The sequence below is a fragment of the Macaca nemestrina genome, chromosome 7, assembly GCF_043159975.1.
Source record: "Macaca nemestrina isolate mMacNem1 chromosome 7, mMacNem.hap1, whole genome shotgun sequence".
Classification (NCBI taxonomy): Eukaryota; Metazoa; Chordata; class Mammalia; order Primates; family Cercopithecidae; genus Macaca; species Macaca nemestrina.
The window spans coordinates 33,568,139-33,589,883 of record NC_092131.1 but is presented as its reverse complement, the minus strand read 5'-3'; the positions used below and the strand labels follow the sequence as shown (position 1 = coordinate 33,589,883).

The 21,745-nt window shown below is 47.0% G+C and overlaps 1 protein-coding gene across 4 annotated transcripts in view; it reads left to right on the top strand.

Annotated features, from left to right (window-relative positions):
- The first annotated feature begins 965 nt into the window (after nt 1-965).
- The window catches only part of LOC105495799 (vertebrae development associated), a 44,907-nt gene continuing 24,127 nt past the window's right edge, over nt 966-21,745 (top strand). For 3 of the 4 annotated variants that reach the window (XM_071099852.1, XM_071099851.1, XM_071099853.1), the window contains exons 1-2: nt 966-1,059; nt 5,748-5,887. The gene's annotated coding sequence lies outside the window, so the exon portion shown is untranslated. The remainder of the gene's footprint in view (nt 1,060-5,747; nt 5,888-21,745) is intronic. The other variant, XM_024797262.2, reaches the window with a different exon arrangement.

Genomic DNA, 21,745 nt, shown 5'->3' with positions numbered 1-21,745 from the left:
ATTGGGCAGAGGGAGGAATCAAGCTGAGAGGCAGGCCCTACTACAGCCTCAGCCGACCCCATGGGGAGCACCAGAGTGGACATGGCCCATCTCAGTTACTTCCTGTTGGGCCACGGTGGCCCTCCTTTCTACTCCACCCCAATCAGTCACTGGGCGGGGGATATCTTGCAAAGGGTGTAACCTTGGGCACATTCTCTCTTGTAGCTGAGGCAATTCTCAAAGGAGCTGATAGCTGAAGGCTGTCTGCTTATGGCACTCCCAGCTGCTGGGGCAACAAGTCCTGCCTTGAAAGGGAATCTGGGCTGTGGGTCAACATGTCCATCACCCAACATATGGGGAGAGAGGATGATGGTGGAGGTGCTTCTTGGGATAGGGTGGTCAGGGAAGGACTCTCCGAGGAGGTTTTAAATAACCTAAATGAGGCCCGGTGCGGTGGTTTACACCTGTAATCCCAGCACTTTGGGAGGCCGAGGTGGGCGGATCATGAGGTCAGGAGTTCAAGACCAGCCTGGCCAACATGGGGAAACCCTTTCTTTACTAAAAATATACAAATTAGCCAGGTGTGGTGAGCGCCTCTAGTCCCAGCTACTTGGGAGGCTGAGGCAGGAGAATGGCTTGAACCTGGGAGGCAGAGGCTGCGGTGAGCCGAGATCGCACCACTGCATTCCAGCCTGGGCAACAAAGTGAGACTCCATCTCAAACAAACAAACACACGAACAAACAACCTGAGTGAAATGAAGGAAGGAGCCATGCAGATTCTGAGGGAAGAGCATTCTAAACAAAGGGAACAGCAAATGCAAATGTCCAAAGGAGGGATTATTTTTGAGATGTTCAAGGAAGAGCAAAGAAACCAGCATGACCGGAGTGCAATGAACAAGGGGAGAGTGATAGGAAATGCACAAGCGCCAGGTCATGTAGAGTCTTGCACACTATCATAAAAATTTGAATCTTTATTGTTACAGGAAGCCATTGAGGGTTAAAAACAGAAGAGTGACAAAATTTGGTTGATGATTTAAAAGGCTCACCCTGGATGCTGCTGTATGGAGAGCTAGAATGGAGGTAGGGAAACCAGATAGGAAACTATTCTGGTATTTCAGGTAAGAGAGGGTCATGGTTGGGACTATAGAAAGGGACAGGTTGGTGTACTATAGAATGGTACAGAGCTGTAGAGAAGTGTCTCTCAACCAGGGTGACTTTGCTCTAGCTTCTCCGCATACCTCTCCCCAACTCTCCCTACCAACCAAGGACATTTGTTCAATATCTGAACATTTTCAGTTGTCATAAATCGGGGATGCTATTGGCTTCTAGTGGGTGCTGCAAAGTATCCTACAATAATGCACAGGACAACTCCCCGTGACAAAGAATTACTTGGTTCAAAATGTCAATAGTGGGCCAGGCTCAGTGGCTGACGCCTGTAATACCAGAACTTTGGGAGGCCAAGGAGAGCAAGTCACCTGAGCTCAGGAGTTCAAGACTAGCCTGGCCAACATGGTGAAACCCTATCTCTACTAAATATACAAAAAGTAGCTGGGCTTGGTGGCAGGTGCCTGTAATCCCAGCTACTTGGGAGGCTGAGGCATGAGAATCACTTGAACCTGGGAGGCGGAGGTGGCCGTGAACAGAGTTCATGCCACTATACTCCAGCCTGGAGGATACAGCGAGACTCTGTCTCCAAAAAAAACCAAAACCAAAAACCAAAATGTCAGTGGTGGCTGGGCACAGTGATTCATGCCTGTAATCCCAGCACTTTTGGAGGCCAACGTGGAGGATTGCTTGAAGCCAGGAGCATTATACCAGCCTGGGCTACAAAGCAAGACCTCATCTCTTTTTTTAAATTAGTTGAGCCTGGTAGCAAGCAACTGTAGTCCAGGCTATTAGGGAGGCTGAGGCAAGAGGATCGCTTGAGCCTGGGAGTTGGAGGCTGCAGTGAGCTATGATTGTGCCACTGCACTCCATCCTGGGCAACAGGGTAAGAACGTGTCTCAAAAATAAAATTTAAAAAAAGACAATAGTCCTAAGGTTGAAAGACCTTAGTACTTGCAGTAGAGGAAGTGAAAAGTATTAGAGATGTATTCTTTTTAGACGGAGTTTTACTCCTGTCACCCAGGCTGGAGTGCAATGGTGCGATCTCAGCTCACTGCCACCTCTGCCTCCCGGGTTCAAGGGATTCTCCTGTCTCAGCCTTCTGAATAGCTGGGATTACAGACATGCGCCACCATGCCCGGCTAATTTATGTATTTTCAGTAGAGATGGGGTTTCACCATGCTGGCCAGGCTGTTCTGGAACTCCTGACCTCGTGATCCACCCGCCTTGGCCTCCCAAAGCGCTGGGATTACAGGTGTGAGCCATCGCGCCTGGCCAGATCCCGTCTCTTAAATTGGAAAAAAAAAAAAAGAAGAAGAAGAAGATGAAGCAAGGGTGGATCAGCTGTGTCAAATATTCCTGAAAGGCTGTGGGTAAGGATTGAGAATTGCCCACTGGAAATGAATATGAAGTTTATCAGTGGCCTTGACAAGAGCAGGTTCCATGGAGTGGGTTCAGGAGAAACAGGGAGGTGAGAAAGTAGAAATGGGAATTACAGACAATTCTTTTTTTTGTTTTGTTTTGTTTTTTTTTGTTTTTTTTTTTTTGAGACGGAGTCTCGCTCTGTCGCCCAGGCTGGAGTGCAGTGGCCGGATCTCAGCTCACTGCAAGCTCTGCCTCCCAGGTTCACGCCATTCTCCTGCCTCAGCCTCCCGAGTAGCTGGGACTACAGGCGCCCGCCACCTCGCCCGGCTAGTTTTTTGTATTTTTTAGTAGAGACGGGGTTTCACCGGATTAGCCAGGATGGTCTCGATCTCCTGTCCTCGTGATCCGCCCGTCTCGGCCTCCCAAAGTGCTGGGATTACAGGCTTGAGCCACCGCGCCCGGCCAACAGACAATTCTTTCAAAGAGTTGTGCCCCAAATGGGGACAGGTAATGTGTCAGTAATAAGAGGAGGATCGAGGATCAAGGATGGAAAGTTGTTACAACACATTTGTAGGCTGCAGGGAAGGTGTAGTAAAGAGAAGAAACTTGTTAATGTTAACCTCTATTGAATACTTACTAAGTAGGAGCTGCATGAGGCATTTTATATAGATTATTTCCTTTAACCTGCACACCCAACCAATGAGGAGGAGAATATGATCATCCCGGTTTCACAGAAGACAAAACTGAGGCATAGAAAGGATGGAGGTGGGGTACATGGACATGGTCATAGGGCTAGTAAGTGGGGGAACTTGGATGTAACCAGATGTCTGGCTCCAGAGCCTACATGCTCACTCTCTTTCATTTACTTTTTTTTTTTTTTTTTTTTTTTGAGACAGAGTCTTGCTCTGTTGCTCAGGCTAGAGTGCAGTGGCGTGGTCTTGGCTCACTGCAACTGCCGCCTCCTGGGTTCAAGCGATTCTCCTGCCTTAACCTCCAGAGTAGCTGGGATTACAGGCCTGCACCACCACGTCCCACTAAATTTTGTATTTTTAGTAGAGGTGGGGTTTCCCCATGTTAGCCAGGCTGGTCTGAAACTCCTGACCTCAGGTGATTCACCTGCCTCAGCCTCCCAAAGTGTTGGGATTACAGGCATGAGCCACCATGCCCAGCTTTTCATTGGCATTTTTTAAATGTATGTTTATTTCATTATTTACTTATGTATTTATTTATTTTTTTGAGACGGAGTCTTGCTCTTGTCCCCCAGGCTGGAGTGCAGTGGTGCGATCTCAGCTCACTGCAACCTCCACCTCCCAGGTTCAAGCAATTTTCCTGCCTCAGCCTACTGAGTAGCTGAGACTACAGGCATGTGCCACCACGCCCAGCTAATTTTTTGTATTTTTTTTTTAGTAGAGATGGGGTTTCACCATGTTGGCCAGAATGGTCTCGATCTCTTGACCTCATGATCCACCTGCCTCGGCCTCCCAAAGTGCCGGGATTACGGGTGTGAGCCACTGCGCCCGGCCCCCCGTATTTTTATTTTTTATTTTTTGAGACAGGGTCTCACTCTGTTGCCCAGGCTGGAGTGCACAATCATGGCTCACTGTAACCTCTTGCCTCCCAGAGCTCAAGCAATCCTCCCACCTCAGCCTCTTGAGTAGCTGGGACCACAGGAATGCACCATCACGTCCAGCTAATTTTTATATTTTTTGTAGAGATGGGGTCTCACTGTGTTGCTCAGACAGATCTTGAACTCCTGGGCTCAAGTGATCTTCCCTCCTCAGCCTCCCAAAGTGTTGGGATTACAGGCATGAGCCACTGCACCTGGCCCATTTAAGTTCATTTCTTATTGCAAATTGTAACCACTGTCTAAAATTTATATCTATTATCATTTGTTCTCCCCTTGGTAGGAAAACACAATTATTGGCCTTTCAAGACTCCACAGAAGCAAATCCCCTAAAATTTGCAACTGACCGCTCCCACTCTGCCCCCTCTGCTTCTGAAGCAAATCCTGTCATAGCCCCTATGGGGCTGTCCAACCCAACACCCCCTGTATTCCTATTGTGTGTGTTTTCTTGTCAGTGTCCTGCAGTGGAACAGAAGCTCCTCAAGGGCTCCGGTTGCCTCCAGTTCTCCTTTCTATACCTGGCTGGCAGGACAAGCTTTCAAACAATAAATATCTGTCAAGGAGTTTTATGGATGGATGACTGAATGAATGTAAAAAGGATACTAAGGGCTGGGCATGGTGGCTCACACCTATAATCCCAGCACCTTGGGAGGCCAAGGTGGGCAGATCACCTGAGGTCAGGAGTTTGAAACCAGCGTGGCCAGCATGGTGAAACCCTGTCTCTACAAAAATACAAAAATTAGCCAGGTGTGGTGACATGCGCCTGTAATCCTAGCTACTCGGGAGGCTGAGGCAGGAGAATCACTTGAACCTGGGAGGTGGAGGCTGCAGTGATCTGAGATCGTGCCACTGCACTCCAGCCTGGGCGACAGAGTGAGACTCTGTCTCGAAAAAATAAAAGCATACTAGGAATATTAGATGCCACAGGACAGCTGAATATGGACTTCTCCACCTACAAGCTGCATAGAGACAAAAGTACTCTCAAAATTCAAAGTTCAAGAAAAATCCTTGGGGAGTAGGGGTTTGAAGGTGAGGATACTTGTTAAAAAGTGCAGCTTCCGGCTGGGTGCAGTGGCTCACGCCTGTAATCCCAGCACTTTGGGAGGCTGAGGCGGGCGAATCACCTGAGGTTCGAGACCAGCCTGGCCAACGTGGAAACCCCATCTCTACTAAAAGCACAAAAATTAGCCGGGTGTGGTGGTGGGCACCTGTAATCCTAGCTACTCAGGAGGCTGAGGCAGGAGAATTGCTTGAACCCGAGAGGTGGAGGCTGCAGTGAGCCAAGATCGCCCCACTGCACTCCAGGCTGGGTGACAGAGCGAAATTCCATCTTAAAAAAAAAAAAACAAACTAAAAGAAAACCAGTGCAGATTCCTAGGCTTGACCCCCAGAGATTCTGTTCCATATGTCTGAGGTAGAGTCCAAGAGTTAGTACATTCCTTTCCAAAGAATTCCATGCAGTACTCCCCAGTCCTCCCACTGGAAGGTCAGGGAATCAGGAGACCTGGATTCTAGGCCACATTCTACTACTTATCATCTGGGAAGGGTTGCCAGATAAAATAAGGCATGCAATATTTGGGACATGCAATACTAAAAAAGTATTGATTGTTTATATGAAATGCAAATTTAACTGGGCTTCCTATATGTCTGTTTGCTGAATCTGGCAACCTTCCAGCTGGGTGACCTCAGCCAAGCTGCATAACTTCCTAGAGCTTCAGTCTACTTATCTATAAAATGGAGAAATTTGATCTTTCCTTATGGTCCTGAGGATTGAGAGCTTCATGTAAAGTGCTTAACTGCAGTGAATGGCACATGGTAAGTACCCCGTAAATGAGCTATAAGAGGCCAGGTGCGGCGGCTCACACCTGTAATCCCAGCACTTTGGGAGGCCAAGGCAGGTGGATCATGAGGTCAGGAGTTCGAGACCAGCCTGACCAGTATGGTGAAACCTCATCTCTACTAAAAATACAAAAAATTAGCCGGGCGTGGTGGCAGGCGCCTGTAGTCTCAGCTACTCGGGAGGCTGAGGCAGGAGAATCACTTGAACCTGGGAGGCAGAGGTTGCAGGGAGCTGAGATGGCACCACTGCACTCCAGCCTGGGTGACGGAGTGAGACTCCACCTCAAAAAAAAAAAAAAAAAAGAATTAAAGACATTTATTTTAATTTTAATCTCTCTTACAGCATTAAAATGGAATTCATCAAGTAAGATTTACATATACTTCTCAGAAATGCATCTTACGGCCAGTCTGTCTGGCAGCTGGCTGAGATGTTAAGATATGGACAGCCTGAGGCAGTCCTGGGCCCCAAAGTGAGGGTTAATGGGGGACATTTAAATTCTCATTCAGGCCGGGTGTGGTAGCTCACGCCTGTAATCCCAGCACTTTGGGAGGCCAAGACAGGATGCTCACTTGAGCCTGGTAGTTTGAGGCCAGCGTACATAACATGGCGAGACCCTGTCTCTACCAAAAACACAAAAATTAGCCGGGCGTGGTGGCACATGCCTATGGTCCCAGCTACTCAGGAGGCTGAGGCAGGAGGATGGCTTGAGCCTGGGAGGTGGAGGTTGCAGTGAGTTGAGATCTTGCCACTGCACTCCAGCCTGGGAGACAGAGTGAGACCCCATCTCAAAAAACTAATAATAAATACAATAAATAAATAAATAAATACATTCTCATTCAGACACTGATTTCTTTTTTTTTTTTTTTTGAGACGGAGTCTCGCTCTGTCACCCAGGCTGGAGTGCAGTGGCCGGATCTCAGCTCACTGCAAGCTCCGCCTCCCAGGTTCACACCATTCTCCTGCCTCAGCCTCCCGAGTAGCTGGGACTACAGGCGCCCGCCACCTCGCCCGGCTAGTTTTTTGTATTTTTTAGTAGAGATGGGGTTTCACCGTGTTAGCCAGGATGGTCTCGATCTCCTGACCTCGTGATCCGCCCGTCTCGGCCTCCCAAAGTGCTGGGATTACAGGCGTGAGCCACTGCGCCCGGCCGACACTGATTTCTTAATCAGATTTTAGAGTTTCCCCAAATAAACCAGTTGGGGAAAAAAAAAAAAAAAAAAAGAGTGTGATCCTTCCAGAAACCAGTAGGGGGGAGTGTGTGCATTTTGGGATAAAACTAAAATACTACAGGATTCAAACAGCCCTGGCTGCAGGTTTTCCACATCTGGGGAACAATGGAAGGCCTAATAAAGTCTTGAGTAGTGCACTGGTCAAGGCGAGGGTCAGTGTGGACCCCAAAATGCTGAGAAAATCAGCCTATACAGGAACAGCGCCTGTGGTCCATCTGTGAGAGGATGTTGTGGAAAATGAGAAACTAATGCAGATTTGGGAATATGGTATATAGAAGGAAAAAGAGATTTTGTATGTTGAAAGACACCAAAAAGTCAAAAGCAAGTGACAAACCAAGAGAGAAAAATTGCAAATCGTATATGACAAAGAATTACAAAATGTATAAAGCTGTCCCACCAAGAGATGAACACAGGTAATTTATGTAAGAAATAAGAACTATAAATAGGCTGGGCATGGTGGCTCACGATTGTTACCCCAGCACTTTGGGAGGCCAAGGCAGGAGGATCTCTTGAGCCCAAAAGTTTGAGAACACCTGGGCAACATAGTGGGACCCCTGTCTACTCAGGAGTCCCAGCTACTCAGGAGGCTGAGGCAGGAGGATTGCTTGATCCCAGGAGTTGGAAGCTACAGTGACCCATGATTGCACCACTGTACTCCAGCCTGGGCAACAGAGTGAGACCCTGTTTCAAAATAAAAAAAGAAAAAAAAAAAAAGAAAAAAGAGGAAAGAAATATAAATACCTAATAAACATACATTAAAAAGATTAATCTCTTTAGCAACAAGGAAATACAAATGAAAACACTGCAGGGGCTTTCTGCCTTATTTTCCTATGCTTATTGTCCATTGAGCGCTTGTTCTGTGCCAGGCATTGTGCAAAGAGCTTTCTAGACATCAACTCAGCATTAATGTGTACAAAAACTCTTGAGAAGTGGGAACAAACATTATCCTCATTTTACCTAAAGAATGCGGCTCTGAAAGGTTAGTAACTTGCCTGGAGTTTGTCCAGCTGGGAAGGGCAAGCAGGGTTCGGACCCACGTTTGTGTGATTCCAAGTCCTTCTCCCCGTGCTGATTTATCTGGGATCTCAATTGATATGTTCAAGCAGCATCTAGTGCTGGAATATAGTGCTTTGGAGAAGGCCCTGGAAGCTGTGAGCCCCAAGCAGCCAAAGAGGAACAGAAAAGAAAGAAAGAAAGAAAGAAAGAAAGAAAGAAAGAAAGAAAGAAAGAAAGAAAGAAAGAAAGAAAGAAAGAAAGAAACAAAACCTCAGAAAATCAGACAGCAATGGAAGTGGTCCTGGGGAAAGAAGGAACGAAAGAAAGAAAGAAAGAAAGAAAGAAAGAAAGAAAGAAAGAAAGAAAGAAAGAAAGAAAGAAAGAAAGAAAGAAAGAAAGAAAGAAAGAAAGAAAGAAAGAAAGAAGGAAGGAAGGAAGGAAGGAAGGAAGGAAGGAAGGAAGGAAGGAAGGAAGGAAGGAAGGAAGGAAAGAGAAAGAAAGAAAGAAAGAGAAAGAAAGAAAGAAAGAAAGAAAGAAAGAAAGAAAGAAAGAAAGAAAGAAAGAAAGAAAACCTCAGAAAATCAGACAGCAATGGAAGTGGTCCTGGGGAAGCAGGGTGTTTTGGCAGAGCATAGAAAATGGGAATTTGGGGATAAGAGAGATGGGGGTTTGGAACGCCAATTGGGGGCTAGAGGAAACAGTTTGTGGCACATTCTAAGCAGGCTGGGGTCTGGCTGGCTTGAATGTTCACAGCCCTGGAGGATGGAAGCTGAGGAATCTGTTTGTCATCCACTGCATGCTGAGCTGCCATTCTCATATCTAAACCTTCCAGCCCCAAGTCCCTCATTCCCTCCCTCCTTCTCGCACCTGCTGGCAGCGGGGGCTCCAATGAATGGACAAGTTCCGTGAATTCTTGCCCCTTCCCCCACCTTTTACATAGCCAAGCCCTGGAACAAAAGGCGCCCTGAGTCTGGGGCCCCTTCCCTGGACTCCTGCCAGCTCCAGGGAGTGCTAGACAGCTGGAGCCGTGCTCCACACCACACCATTTACATCTTTTACAGCCTTCCCACCCCATGCTCCTCTCTCCCCACTCATGGCCATGGCCACAGGCCCACTGGACCCCAGGACACTCCTCCTGGTTCCCTGGGGAGTTGCCGTGACACAGATAGGCGGGGCAGCAGGATATGGGTGTGTGGTTCACATCCTAGAATCCAGGGCTAAAGGTGTAGATCCTTTGTCTAGGACAATCTATCCCACCTACCAAGCAGCAGCAATGGGAAGCTCCTTGCCTGTCACTTTGTGCTCCTGATTTGAGGCGCCACAGGTGGCTGTCCTGTAGGATTTGGGATCCTCTTTCCTAGGTGGTTCCCTATCACCTTGGATTAGGTATCCACCTAGTGGTTTTATCCACTGATAGGTGCTCACTATTTATTGAGCACCTATTGTGTGCTCGGAACAATGGTAGGTGCAATGCATCTGTTTCCTCATTTAATCCTTACCACAGCCCAAGGTGAAATATATATGGACCCAGAGGCTCACCCCAAGGCTCCTCGGGTCAGCTGGTCCACAGTAGTGACAGGATGTGAATCCAGATCTTCCCCACCTGCCACCTTGAGTAGGAATCTGAGGACCAACTGGGTAACTCTTCCCTCAAACTCTTGCACAGTCTGCGCTGTTTAGGACTCTCGCAAATTACAGGAGCCATCCTATGATCCTGCCCTTTCCTGATCCGCAGGGATGGCCCCACCCAGGCTCCCCTTCCTCCCAGGCAGCCTCCTAAAGTCCACATTTTGTTTCAAATGCCTGTAGAGCAGGACAGGCCAGGAAAAGGGGCAGTTATACCTTCCCTTGGTGAGAGGCCCTCTCAAGACACAGGCCTGGCTTTGGTTTGCTGCTCTGCGATTCCTCCTTCCTCTTTTGAAAGCCGTGCCCTTCTGGACTGGGCCTAGTTTCAGACAACATGAGCACTGGTTGATTTTATTATTATTATTATTATTATTATTATTATTATTATTATTATTTGAGATGGAGTCTCACTCTGTTGCCCAGGCAGGAGTGCAGTGAATGGTGCGATCTCAGCTCACTGCAATCTACGCCTCCTGGGTTCAAGTAATTCTCTTGCCTCAACCTCCCGAGGAGCTGGGACTACAGGTTCCCACCACCACGCCTGGTTAATTTTTGTCTTTTTAGTAGAGACAGGGTTTTACCATGTTGACTGGGTTGGTCTCAAACCCCTGACGTCAGATGATCCACCCGCCTCAGCGTCCCAAAGTGCTGGGATTACAGGCATGAGCCACTGCACCTGGCCCTTGTGGTGATCTTGTCCTGGAAGAGATTGGGGAGAAGGGAAGGCGTGAGCCACCACATCCGGCTAGCACTGGTTGATTTTAATTGGTATATTCCACCTCTTCTGAGAGCCTCCCGAAGTACCTCCAACTTCCTGGGTTATGGGCCAATATATCAAAAGGTACCCTGCAGGGTGAGGATGGAAGACCCTGTGCCCTGACCACCTCCTGCCTCAGAGAAGCCATGGTAGAGCTGTCAGAGGTGGCCATGGTTTCCATCAGCCCAGCCAGAGCTCTGTCTCGAGAGCCCAGTGGATTTCTGTAGTCCCTTGAAGGGCTCAGAACCAAGTTCAGCCACAACAATAATCCCATATATGTACCCAATGAATGATATCATGAAGTGCTGCCTTCAATTACCCGAAAATAAAAATATATACATATAGATGTGTCTACAGATTGTTTTTTTGACCAAGCAATTCTACTTGGTGAGTCTTACAGGAAGGAACATTTGCACAACATACACACATTTGTTTAATGCAACACTGTTTCTAATAGTGAAAAACTGGAAGAAGTCAAAGATTCAGTTGCAAAGGATTGCTTAAATAAATTATAATACCTCCCTACAATAAAATATTCTACAGCTGTTAAAAAAAATGAGGTAATTTTATACTGACAAGGAAAGAGATCCATGACATGCTGCATGGTTAAAAAGAGTAAGTTATTGGCCAGGTGCTGTGGCTCATGTCTGTCATCCCAGCACTTTGGGAGACCGAGGAGGGTGGATCACCTGAGGTTGGGAGTTCCAGACCAGCCTGACCAACATGGAGAAACCCTGTCTCTACTAAAACAAAACAAACAAACAAACAAAAAACAAAAAAAACCAAATTAGCTGGGTGTGGTGGCACATGCTTGTAATCCCAGCTACTCGGGAGGCTGAGGCAGGAGAATCTCTTGAACCCGGGAGGCGAAGGTTGCAGTGAGCCAAGATCATGCCACTGCACTCCAGCCTGGGTGACAGAGCAAAACTCTGTCTCAAAAATAAAAAAAATAAAAAAAATAAGAAACAGGGTCTCTGTCACCCAGGCTGGCCTGCAGTGACACCTTCCAGGGCTCCGGTGATCCTCCTAGCTCAGCTTCCCAAGTAGCTGGGACTACAGGCGCGTGCCACCACGAATAGCTAATTTTTTTTTTTTTTTTTGTAGACATGAGGTTTTGCTATGTTGCCCTGGCTGATCTTGAACTCCTGGGTTCAAGAATTGGTCCACCTTGGCCGGGTGTGGTGGCTCACGCCTGTAATCCCAGCACTTTAGGAGGCTGAGGTGGGCGGATCATGAGGTCAGGAGATCGAGACCATCCTGGCTAACAAGGTGAAACCCCGTCTCTACTAAAAATACAAAAATTAGCTGGGCTTGGTGGTGGGCCCCTGTGGTCCCAGTCAGCCTCCTAAAGTAGTCCCAGTTGCTGGGGAGGCTGAGGGAGAATGGCGTGAACCCGGGAGGCTGAGCTTGCAGTGAGCCGAGACTGTGCCACTGCACTCCAGCCTGGGCAACAGAGCGAGACTCCATCTCAAAAAATAAATAAATAAAAATTAAAAAAATAAAAAAAGAATTGTCCAACTTTGGGCCCCCAAAGTGCTGGGATTCTAGGTGTGAGCCATAGTGCCTGGCCTATGGAAGCATTTTTTTTTTTTTTTTGAGACGGAGTCTCGCTCTGTCACCCAGGCTGGAGTGCAGTGGCGCGATCTTGGCTCACTACAACCTCTGCCTCCCGGGTTCAAGCAATTCTCCTGCCTCAGACTCCCGAGTAGCTGGGACTACAGGTGTGCACTACCACACCCGGCTAATTTTTGTATTTTTAATAGAGATGGAGTTTCACCATGTTGGCCAAGCTGGTTTCGAACTCCTGACTTCAAGTGATCTACCCACCTCGGCCTCCCAAAGTGCTGGGATTACAGGCGTGAGCCATCGCGCTCGGGGTTTTTTTTTTGTTTTGTTTTGTTTTTTTTTGAGACGGAGCGGTGGCATGATCTCAGCTCATTGCAATCTCCGCCTCCCAGGTTCAAACGATTCTCCTATCTCAGTCTCCTGAGTAACTGGGATTACAGGCACGTGTTACCATGCCCAGCTAATTATTTTGTATTTTTTAGTAGAGACGGGGTTTCACTATGCCAGACTAGTCTTGAACTCTTGACCTCAAGTGATCTGCCTGCCTCGGCCTCCCAAGTGCTAGGATTACAGGTGTGAGCTACTGTGCCGGGTCTGGAAGGCATTTTTTAAATCTCCCCAGGTGTTTCCCGTGGGCAGCCAAGTTGAGAAACACTTCTAAAGAAACAGAAGGAAGGAAAGGTTGATTTGGAAAGGAAAGTGAGATGATACTCAGTTTGTTCTATGTGAAAACTAAACAGATACTACTTGCCCTGCTCTTTCTGGGGAAAAAAAGTAAAGGGCCCAGGGTGGCCTTGAAGTACTACTAGACTTACGTAAGCACTGAGTTAGTTGAAGTATAGCCTTTAGCAGTATCAAACTTTTTTTCTTTTTGAGACAGGGTTTCGCTCTTGTTGCCCAGGCTGGCATGCAATGGTGCGATCTCGGCTTACTGCAACCTCCACCTCCCAGGTTCAAGTGATACTCCTGCCTCAGCCTCTCTAGTAGCTGGGATTACAGTCATGTGCCACCACGCCTGGCTAATTTTGTATTTTTGGTAGAGATGGGGTTTCTCCATGTTGGTCAGACTGGTTTCCGACTCCCAACCTCAGGTGATCCCCCCGCCTCGGCCTCCCAAAGTGCTGGGATTACAGGCGTGAGCCACCGCGCCCGGCAGCAGTATCAGACTTTCTGACTACACTTGAGGCATTCTAGAAGTTGACCACTTGACTTTAGCAGATCAAGTCTGCAAGAGCAGAAAGAAGGGAAAGAACACATGTTGTTGCCTCATTCTGAAGGGCAAGAACCACCTCCTCATTGGTAAAACAGGAGCATGAATAAAACACAAGTCTGCGCTGGGTGCAGTGGCTTGCACTTGTAATCCCAACACTTTGGGAGGCCGAGGTGGGCGGATCACGAGGTTAGGAGATCGAGACCATCCTGGCTAATACGGTGAAACCCCCGTCTCTACTAAAAAAAATACAAGAAAAATTAGCCAGACTGGAGGACACGGTGAGACTCTGTCTCAAAAACAAACCAACCAACCAACCAACCACAAGTCTGGGCCGGGTGCGGTGGCTCATGCCTGTAATCCCAGCACTTTGGGAGGCAGAGGAGGGTGGCCCACCTGAGGTCAGGAGTTCCAGACCAGCCCAGACAACATGGTGAAACTCCATCTCTACTAAAAACAGAAAAAATTAGCCAGGCATGGTAGCAGGCGCCTATAATCCCAGCTACTCGGGAGGCTGAAGTAGGAGAATTGCTTGAACCCAGGAGGCAGAGGTTGCAGTGAGCCAAGATTGCACCATTGCACTCCAGCCTGGGCAACAAGAGCAAAAGTCCATCTAAAACAGAAAGAAACATATGTGTAAACAAAAAAGAAAACACACGTCTGCACAGTGCCTGATACAGTAGAAGTCCTCAATAAGTTCTAGCTTATTCATTTCAGGAATGGAGGGAGCTTAGAGGTAATCTTAGTGCCTGCAGAATACTAGATGTGCACACATTACATTGTGTGAGACATGTGAAATCTTCACAACATGCCTTTCATGCAGACATTGACATCCTTATTTTACAGATTAATTTAACTAGGTTAGTATCATGTCAGAAGCTAGAAGTAAAAGCCCAGTTTTGTTCAATTCCAAATTCTGTACTTTGTTCACCATACTCTGTCACTTCTTAGGGACACTTGGGGTGGGAAATTAACTGTGATTAGGTCCCTCATTTTCAGGCTTACCCTACATATGCCTCCAAAGGAAGGGAGCATGTGGCTGAAGTTACCTGGGATTACTTTGCTTAGAGATGATAGGACACCTTAAAAGACTATATGCCCATATGTAGTTCTGGAAGGGCCTGAAGTTGAAGCCACACCCCGGGGAAAAAAAAAAAGGAAGGTTCCCTCTCTGAGCCCCAAGGGGAAATGTTAGGGGTTTTGGATCTTTGTTCTGTATTGTAGATAGATTTGCACAGAGGACCCCTCTCAAACCTACCCACTCCCAACCCCAAAGCTTCCATTTCCTCCTCCCTCAAAGCAACTACTGCTTACCTGGCTTTCACACCTGTGTTTTCTGGCCTGGCAGGGCAAGTTTACCTTTCCCCCTCTGGAGGATTGACTCCTACTCTGTTTTTTTTTTTTTTTTTTGAGACGGAGTTTCTCTCTTGTTGCCCAGGCTGGAGTGCAATGGCGCGATCTCGGCTCACTGCAACCTCCACCTCCCAGGTTCAAGCATTTCTCCTGCCTCAGCCTCCTGAGCAGCTGGGATTACAGGTATGTGCCACCATACTCAGCTAATATTTTTGTATTTTTGGTAGAGATGGGTTTCTCCGTGTTGGTCAGGCTGGTCTGGAACTCCCGACCTCAGGTGATCTGCCCTTCTCGGCCTCCCAAAGTGCTGGGATTACAGGCCTGATACCATGCCTGGCCTCCTGTTTTTTTTTTTTCTTCTTCTTCTTCACTTCCTTTAACAACCAGTGCCCTTGGGCATTGTCCTGTCAACTCTTTTTACCCCTTTTCACATTGCTTGAATCGAACATTCACAAACAGGGATTTCTTGAGCACCCACTCGGACCCAGCAGTGTGAGTGGCACATCAATCCTACAGAGACTGTCATGCATCTTCCATTGCTTCCTCCTCTTGAAATATTTGATCTCCCATGCCACCTTCTTCTGGAAACTTTCCTGGGTCTCAGATCCTCAGTGTCCTCATGGCATTCAGACACGTCTGTTACGCAGCTTCCCATATTCTATTCTTGGGTTGTGGTTATTTGGATGCGTGTTTCTCCAGCTAGATTTCTTTGAAGGGAGAAATCACATTCTTTGTCTTTGTATTCTTCAAATGCCTAACACAGTGCCTGGCACATCAAAAAACTGTTTATAGGCCGGGCATGGTGGCTCATGCCTGTAATCCCAGCGATTTGGGAGGCCAAGGCGGGTGGATTATCTGAGGTCGGGAGTTCCAGACCAGCCTGACCAACATGGAGAAACCCCGTCTCTACTAAAAATATAAAATTAGCCGGGCATGGTGGCACATGCCTGTAATCCCAGCTACTCAGGAGACTAAGGCAGGAGAATCACTTGAACCCAGGAAGCAGAGGTTGCAGTGAGCTGAGATCATGCCATTGCACTCCAGCCTGGGCAACAAGAGCAAAACTCCGTCTCAAAAAAAAAAAAAAAAATATATATATATATATATATACACACACACACACACACGCACACACACACACACACACACACATATATATTTATAGCTGACTGGGTGCAGTGGCTCACGCCTGTAATCCCAGCACTTTGGGAGGCTGAGGCTGGCACATCACTTGAGACCAAGAGTAAGCGACCAGCCTGGCCAACATGGTGAAACCTCATTTGTACTAAAAAAAAAATAGAAAAATTAGCTGGGCACGGTCATGGGCACCTGTAATCCCAGCCACTCTGGAGGCCGAGGCACAAGAATTGTTTGAACCAAGGAGACAGAGGTTGCAGTGAGCTGAGATAGCGCCACTGCACTCCATCCTGGGCGACAGAGTGAGACTCTGCTTCAACAAATAAATAAATAAATAAATAAAAATGTCTATAACTGTTTGTTTATACTTTCCAGAAAAGAATTTGAAGTACCTTACTAAAAATACGTAAAGAATAGCAGAAACAGGGCTGAAGAAAAACAAGGGTAAGGAGGCCAGGCACACTTGTAACTCCAGTGCTTAGGGAGACTGAGGCAGGAAGATCACTTGGACCCAGGAGTTGGAGACTGGCCTGGGAAACATAGTGAGACCCTGTCTCTACAAAAAAAGAGAAGCCGGGTGTGGTGGCTCACGCCTGTAATCCCAGCACTTTGGGAGGCCAAGGCGGGTGGATTACTTGAGGTCAGGGGTTCGAGACCAACCTGACCAACATGGTGAAACTCTCTCTACTAAAAATACAAAAATTAACTGGGTGTGGTGGCATGCGCCTGTGATCCCAGTTACTTAGGAGGCTGAGGCAAGAGAACTGCTTGAACCCAAGAGGTGGAGGTTGCAGTGAGCCGAGATCACACCATTGCATTCCAGCCTGGGCGACAGAGCGAGACTCTGTCTCAAAAAAAAGAGGTGGGAGGATCACTTGAACCCAGGAGATCAAGGCTGCAGTGAACCAAGATCATGCCATTGTACTCCAGCCTGGGACAAAGTGAGACCCTGTCTCAAAAAAGGAAAAAAGAAAAGCAAAGGTAAGGAAATCATTGAGTAAGAGTGAATAACAATAAAACAATAGGACGGGCCTGGTGGCTTACACCTGTAATCCCAGCACTTTGGGAGGCCGAGGCAGGCCTGATGTCAGGAGTTCAAGACCAGCCTGACCAACATGGTAAAACCCCGTCTCTACTAAAAATACAAAAATTAGCCAGGCATGGTGGCACATGCCTGTAATTCTAGCTACTCATGAGGCTGAGGTAGGAGAGTCACTTGAACCCAAGAGGTGGAGGTTGCAGTGAGCCAAGATTGCACTGTTGCACTCCACTGGGCGACAGAGCAAGACTGTCTCAAAAATAAATAAATAAAACAACATAAACAACATTTGAGTGTTCACTACATGTTCACTACATTGTTTTATTTATTTATTTATTTATTTATTTATTTATTTATTTATTTATTTTTGAGACGAAGTCTTGCTCTGTCGCCCAGGCTGGAGCACAGTGGCCGGATCTCAGCTCACTGCAAGCTCCACCTCCCGGGCTTACACCATTCTCCTGCCTCAGCCTCCCGAGTAACTGGGACTACAGGTGCCCGCCACCTCGCCCGGCTAGTTTTTTGTATTTTTCAGTAGAGACGGGGTTTCACCGTGTTAGCCAGGATGGTCTCGATCTCCTGACCTCGTGATCCGCCCGTCTCGGCTTCCCAAAGTGCTGGGATTACAGGCTTGAGCCACCGCGCCCGGCCACTGCATTGTTTTAGTTGCTTTACATGCACCATTTTATTTAATCTTCATAATGATTCTATGAGGTTACTACAGTTATAATCACCATTTCACAGATGAGGGAACTGAGGCACAGAGAGGTTAAGCAACTTGCCCAAGGTCACACAAGCACTAAGTGGCTCACCCAGGCAATGTGGTTCCAGAAGCTATGCTCATTACCAAAGCCCTCAGAATGTGAATATTAGGCATTCTATGCGCACATCTGGTTTGTGGTTTGGCTCTGAGGTTCCTGGAAGCCAAAGTCAAGAAGGAAAGGTATTAATGATAGAAGTTCATTAAAAACAATAAACCTAGGCTGGGCACAGTGGCTCACGCCTGTAATACCAGTACTTTGAGAGGCTGAGGCGGGCGGATTGCTTGAGCTCATGAGTTCAAGACTAGCCTGGGCAACATGGTGAAACCTCATCTCTAACAAAAACACAAAAAATTACCCAGTCATGGTGGTGGGTGCCTGTAGTCCCAGCTACTAGGGAGGCTGAGGTGGGAGAATCAATTGAGCCCAGGAGGCAGAGGTTGCAGTGAGCTGAGATTGCACCACTGCACTCCAGCCTGGGTGACAGAGCAAGACTCCATCTCAAACAAACAATAAACCAATTGCTGGGGAGAAACAGCTTTTTGTGACCTTGAGTCTGAGATAACTCATAAAGAAGATACTGTTTTCCAAATTTTATAGGTTAACATTCCATGAGCAAAATGGTTAAACTTCCCAATTTAGGTGTATTTTTTTTTTTTTTTTTGAGACGGAGTCTCGCTCTGTTGCCCAGGCTGGAGTGCAGTGGCGCGATCTCTGCTCACTGCAAGCTCCGCCTCCCGGGTTCACACCATTCTCCTGCCTCAGCATCCTGAGTAGCTGGGACTACAGGCGCCCGCCACTGCACCCGGCTAATTTTTTGTATTTTTAGTAGAGATGGGATTTCACCATGGTCTCGATCTCCTGACCTCGTGATCCGCCTGCCTTGGTCTCCCAAAGTGCTGGGATTACAGGTGTGAGCCACTGCTCCTGGCCTTATAGGGGTATTTCTTTATAAATGATATGTATGCACTAATATATTATGTGCCTTGTAAAACACAAATGTAGAAATGGAAAAGAATGAAAGAAAATATATAATCTACACGGAAGTTCTTCTGAGAATCATCTTGCATACTCCCAGGTACATGCAGCCCACCTCTGAGCTCCTTGGTACAGAGGGTGGGTCTGTGGATTGGATTCTGGCAGTAGACAATAGTAGCAGTCTTCACATCACCATTGAATAACTTGAAGAATACAAAGACAAAGAATATGATTCCTGCCTTCAAAGAAATCTAGTAGTGGAGACCTGCATCCAAATAACCATAACACAAAGGCCAGGCGCAGTGGCTCACACCTGTAATCCCAGCATTTTGGGAGGCCGAGGAAGGTGGATCACTTGAGGTCAGAAGTTTGAGACCAGCCTGGTCAACATGGTGAAACCTTGTCTCTACTAAAAATACAAAATTAGCCGGGTGTGGTGGTGCATGCCTGTAATCCTAGCTACTAGGGAGGCTGAGACAGGAGAATTACTTGAACCTGGGAGGCGGAGGGTGCAGTGAACTGACATCATGCCACTGCACTCCGGTCTGGGTGACAGAGCAAGAAAGAACAACCATAACTGGATAATAGAATATGGGAAACCATGTAACCAATGTGTCCAATAACCCTCAGTGGAGATCCAAAGCATGACACAGAAAAAGCAATTCAGTGACAGTAGGTCTAGAGGTGTTAACATAAATGTGGTCCAAGTGCGTACCTCTGATTGGCTAGTTTGATCTAATCACTATTTTAAAATATGACTAATATTAATTGAGCGTTTTGGGTATGATAGTCACTGTACTAAATGCCTGACTTGTATTTCTTTCTTTTTTTTTTTTTTTTTGAGACGGAGTCTCGCTCTGTCGCCCAGGCTGGAATGCAGTGGCTGGATCTCAGCTCACTGCAAGCTCCGCCTCCCGGGTTTACGCCATTCTCCTGCCTCAGCCTCCCGAGTAGCTGGGACTACAGGCGCCCGCCACCTCGCCCGGCTAGTTTTTTGTATTTTTTTTAGTAGAGACGGGGTTTCACCGTGTTAGCCAGGATGGTCTCGATCTCCTGACCTCGTGATCCACCCGTCTCGGCCTCCCAAAGTGCTGGGATTACAGGCTTGAGCCACCGCGCCCGGCCCTGACTTGTATTTCTTCATTTAATCCTTATCACAGTCCTATAAAGAACTTATATTATTCTATCAACATTTTACAGATGAGGAAATTAAGGCTCAGAGAGGTTAACTGGTTCATGCAGTACAGCTGGGATTTAAACCCATGTTTATTCAACTCTAAAGCCAGTGATTTTCATTGCCATTCTATACAGGCTCAGAAATTTTCAATATAGGTGGCCTTAAGCAGTTTCTCCCCTTTTGCAGATGTTCTATTTTTTTTGTGTGAGACAGGGTCTTGCTCTATTGCCCAGGCTGGAGTGCAGTGGTGTGGACTTGGCTTACTGCAACCTCCACCTCCTAGGTTCAAGCAATTCTCCTGCCATAGCTCCCCAAGTAGCTAGGATTACAGACACGAACCACCAGGCCCAGCTAATTTTTGTATCTTTAGTAGAGATGGGGTTTCACTATGTTGGCCAGGCTGGTCTCAAACTTCTGACCTCAAGTGATCTGCCTGCCTCAGCTTCCCAAAGTGCTGGTATTACAGGCGTGAGCCACTGCACCCAGTCTCAGATCTTCTTTATTTACAAAAAGAATGCATTATTATGGCAAAAATGCAAACAAAACTGAAGTGTGCAAGGTAAAAAAGCTGGCCAGGTGCGGTGGCTCACACCTGTAATCCCAGCACTTTGGGAGGCAGAGGCAGGCGGATCACCTGAGGTCGGGAGTTTGAGACCAGTCTGGTGAACATGGTGAAACCCCGTCTCTATTAAAAATACAAAATTAGCTGGGCATGGTGGTGCATGCCTGTAATCCCAGCTACTCATGAGGCTGAGGCAGGAGAATTGCTTGAACCTGGGAGGCAGAGGTTGCGGTTAGCTGAGATTCCACCATTGCACTCCAGCCTGGGCAACAAGAGTGAAACTGTCTCCAAAAAAAAAAAAAAAAAAAAAAACAGCCTCTTTCCACAAACCTCCTTTCCAGGGTTTTCCATTAGTTTGCTCCATTTATAGTCTTCCAGACTTCTTTCTACTCACTAAATACACACACACACACACGTATATAGTAGATAGATTTTTGCAAAAGTGGATTCATAAGATTTATTTAACTCTGAAATCCCACTTTAATTTGGCTATATTTCTGGGTTAGTTCCCATAGATCTATTCACACATCAGTAGTGGGTAATATAATTGACTTAAAATGTTCCCTTCTGGTGAATCACTTGAACCCGGGAGGCGGAGGTTGCGGTGAGCCGAGATCGCGCCATTGCACTCCAATGTGGGCAGCGAGAGCGAAACTCCATCTCAAAAAAAAAAAAAAAGTTTCCTCGTGGTAATTCTTTTCACTGTTTTCCTCTAGGTGACTCTAGAGGATTGTCCTTTTTCTTTCTCTCTTTTTCTCCTCTCTTCTTACCCCTTTGGCTTTAGATCTTATCTAGATGTTAACAACTCCCACACTTATTTCACTCTTACCTGAACATTTTGTAATCTTCTGTATTTTGAATTTACTTTGAGTTGGGTTTATGCCTATTCAGAACATACTGTCCTTGAGGCATGTATTTTTGTATTTGCTTGTACTGATGAAAAGAAACTCTGGGCCAGGTGCGATGCCTCTCATCCCAGCACTTTAAGAGACTGAGGTGGGTGGATTACTTGAGGTCAGGAGTTTGAGACTAGTCAGTGAACATGGTGAGACCCCGTCTCTACTAAAAATACAAAAATTAGCTGGGCATGGTGGCACATGACTGTAGTCCCAGCTACTTGGGAGGCTGAGGCAGGAGAATTGCTTGAACCTGGGAGGGAGGCGGAGGTTGTAATGAGCTGAGATCGTGCCACTTTAGTCTAGCTGGGTGGCAGAGTGAGACACTGTCTCAAAAAAAGAAAAAAAAAAAAAAAAAAAGAAACTCTGGAAGGAAACTAATAAAGGTGGTTGCCTGTGTGTGGTAATGGGGGATGAAAGGAGTTGTGAGTAAACTAAGCCCAAAGATACCAGGCCTGAGAGGAAGAGCAGGGTGATTGGGAGATCCTGAGTTTGGCCTTGGGGTCTTGTTTCCTCTTCATGGATGAAATAGAGAGGGCTGAAGAA